Source organism: Nelumbo lutea, chromosome 6 (genome assembly GCF_056320005.1).
Source record: "Nelumbo lutea isolate HS-2025 chromosome 6, American lotus-T2T, whole genome shotgun sequence".
Classification (NCBI taxonomy): domain Eukaryota; kingdom Viridiplantae; phylum Streptophyta; class Magnoliopsida; order Proteales; family Nelumbonaceae; genus Nelumbo; species Nelumbo lutea.
The window spans coordinates 34,883,162-34,886,542 of record NC_142689.1 but is presented as its reverse complement, the minus strand read 5'-3'; the positions used below and the strand labels follow the sequence as shown (position 1 = coordinate 34,886,542).

The window sequence follows — 3,381 nt, the reverse complement described above, 5'->3', positions numbered from 1 at the left end:
CATGTCTTTCTTCTCTTACTGATGAGCAAGTCGATGGTGCCCAAGCCCCCGGTTTTGGTGGGATAGTGTGCTATAAGAATTGGTTTTTGGGACTGTACATGGGCATCACATAGCATGGCAACTTGGCAAGGTTGCGTTGGTGCTGGGCGTGTACATTGCATGATGGTGCATGATCACCAGATGGCTGTTGAGGGCTAGGATCAGGGTGGAAGTGCATGATGGAAGCTAGGGCTAAGGTCATGATGGGGAGGGTGGCTGCTCGTGGCACATGCATGGCGCGCTAGAACGGCATTTCCTTGCATATGCAGGGCGCATGAATGCGCATGGTAGACAGGTGGCTGCTGGTGGCTATTGTCATGATGAGAATAGTTGAACTCAGCGGGGTCTCATTGCATGGGTGATGGTGAGTTGCTGGAGACCAAAGCCAGTAGATCACCTGAATGCTCGATGCACTGTCTCTTACGGCCACCTGAGTCATCTTCTGAGTCTTCATCAGAACCTTGCTCGTTATGGAGGATTTGCATGCTCCTTGATTATTCGACGATTGTGCAGAATATGTTGGAATATTAAACTGCTTCTCAATGGTGTGAGAGTCCAAGTATTGTTTGTAACCTGGAGTGGAATGATCCAATCTTTTGCAGTTTGTCCAAATATGCCCAATGAGTCCACAATTTGCACATGTTCGCGGAAGTTGTTCATAACAGAATCTTTTCCATATTGGCTTCCCTCAAAAGAAAATGAAATGACCTGTATGTAGAGGACGTTTGAGGTCGATGATAATTTTCTTACGTACATATAGGCCTCGTATTAGTTGGCCAGTGGGAGTTCTTTCCTGATTTGGAATTAAGGTACCTGCAATACTTGCGAGGAGATAGATTCAACTGTCTTCAACAGTAGCTCGAGGAAGCATGTGGATTTGAAACCATACTCTCTGAGTCCAGATCTTGTCAACAGTTCCTGTGGTAGAGTCCTGCCATTCTTCTAGTAAGATCCAGCTCGAGCGGTAGAACCAAGGCCCACCTTCAAGTGTTGTGGGTTTATCACTACGGTTTGCAAAAGAGAACTCCAAGATACTAATTGAACTTGGTTGGTGAGGAACTCTTCTGTAACATGTTGACATGGGAAAATGCGACCCTTTATGCTATGTTTGATTTGAAGGAAAATGTAGGGAAAAGGAAAGGTAGGGAGACCTTTACCAATCTTGTATTGATTTCCCTGTCTTTCCCTTCCTTTCCCTGCTTTTTCCTTCGAACCAATCTTGTATTGATTTCCCTTCCTTTGAACCAATTTGATTTTCATCTACAACATTTACTGCATGAAAAAAGAGGGTTTCGAAGTCTTCAGGGTGTTTTATGACTTCTTTTCCTTTCAGAGACATATTCAGCCTTAGTAAATGCTCACGTGAAGAAGGGAGTTTTGTAAAAGGTGATGGAATCTCACTACAGTCGAGCGCAGGCAAAGAACAAAAACAAGGTAGTTTGGTGGCAGAACAGGCTTGGTGACGAAAATGTGAGACTGGTTGGTAGCTACATCCCAATGAAGATCCGGTGGGGTCTAGATGATGGAAAAGGTGGTTTAAGAGAGAGAACCAGAAAAAAAACAAAACCTAGGCTGCTAGAACTGGAGTGGAGTTTAGGTTGATGGATTCATGAGGTAAGTGAGCGAGGATGAATTGTTAGTTGTGGAAAGGAAAAAAGATTGAGCAAATAAAGTGTTGTTACAGACAAAGCCTTGTTAGAAACAAGAAATTGTTACAGACTCGAGGTCGAATTGAGTGACGCTTGATCATGGTATCAACTTTTTAGGTTGAGACATACATTGGGTGCCTCCAAATTGCACCCTAGAAATGTTGATAGATGAAAACATCACTGTCTCAGTGTCTAGTCCTGTTGAAAGGGTTTCAGTTCACCTCTTCTGAGTTCTGAGTCTTCTGACCATGTTGACCTTAGGCTTAATCAAGTCTCGAACCTTAAACCTGTTTTTATTATTGGATTTAAATTACCCGCCAATCCGGTCTGGTTTATACCCTATTAATTCCAAATAATAACATATAGAAATATGTAAGTGGTACTATTGATTTTTACCCAACAAGACCCAATTATAATAGACAGCTATATTTTTATCCCGTAATTTGACAATAAACCTATTTATATAATTTTTATAAGAAAAACCTATTTATATAATTGGGTCACATTACATACAATGACACCCATAACCTATATAATATGATAGAGTCGATTTGGCAATTAGGGGTGTCAACTGTGTTTGAAAATCCGATTTTAAATTTGATATTTGATATAATCGAATTGAATTTAGATAATTCAAATATTTAATTAGTTAAACTCGGATATCCTATTCTTATTGAATGGTTAATCGGATTCGAATTCGGATATGATCTTTGATTCGATAAATATCTGAATTCGACCAATTATTTAATTCTTATATATAATATATGAAATATTTTATATAATTTATAATTAATAATTAATATATTTATATACCTTATCAATAAAATATTTATTTTATATATTTATTAATTATCTAAAATAATTAATTAATTGAATTCGAATCAGGATTAAATATTCAAATATTTAATCAAATTCGAATTCAGATATTAATTTTTAATATCTGTCAGATATTAAATCGAATTCGGATATCCGATTTTCTAATCCGATTCAAAATCGGATATTACCATATTCAATTCAAAATTTCGATCCGTTTTCACCGCTACATGCAATGATGATTGCAGCAAATATTGTCTATTGCAAAAGTGTCAAGATCTGCTACCCACAAAACGCTACCAACATGCTACCCACTTGAGAGAGACACAAGAGCATGAAACGGGTCCAATTAAACTTGGATCCATGAACGGATGAAGAAACCGTTGAAATGTTGGCCTTGCCTGGCATTCTAGGGTGGGCTTCTATTATATGATGGATTAGGGTGATGCAACTTGCGTTGGCCCAAATTAGCATTTTACATTGTTTCGGCCTCAGACTTTGTGTGTATTCGTTTTTGGTTAAGTGAATAAGGAGAAAAGTTGGTCAATGGAAATTTTATATACCTTCAAATTTCAAAAACAAGTGGGACCCATTGACCAATTTACCTATATTCAAATTTCAAGAACAAGTGGGATTCATGGTAAATTTCATTTTCCCAGTATCACTTAACTGAGAAAATGATACCCTTCTCATAATCGGATAAGTTTGGTTTTCCGAATGAAAGGTAAATGAAAAAGGTTAAAACGTCAAAATTGCCCCCACAACATATAAGCGTTCGAATTTAAACAGCAGATTCTTTGAAAACACATTTACCTATGTAAATGCACTTACATGGGTCAAATAAGTCAAGTTCATTCAAATTTTTATTAAAACCCAATCG

General features: G+C 37.9%; 1 long non-coding RNA gene across 1 annotated transcript; it reads left to right on the top strand.

Moving 5' to 3' along the window:
- Positions 1-236: 236 nt before the first annotated feature.
- Positions 237-1,917, top strand: LOC148848499 (uncharacterized). The gene is made up of 2 exons (XR_016101342.1): positions 237-1,090; positions 1,373-1,917. It is a non-coding gene; the product is annotated as an uncharacterized LOC148848499 (long non-coding RNA).
- Positions 1,918-3,381: the final 1,464 nt, after the last annotated feature.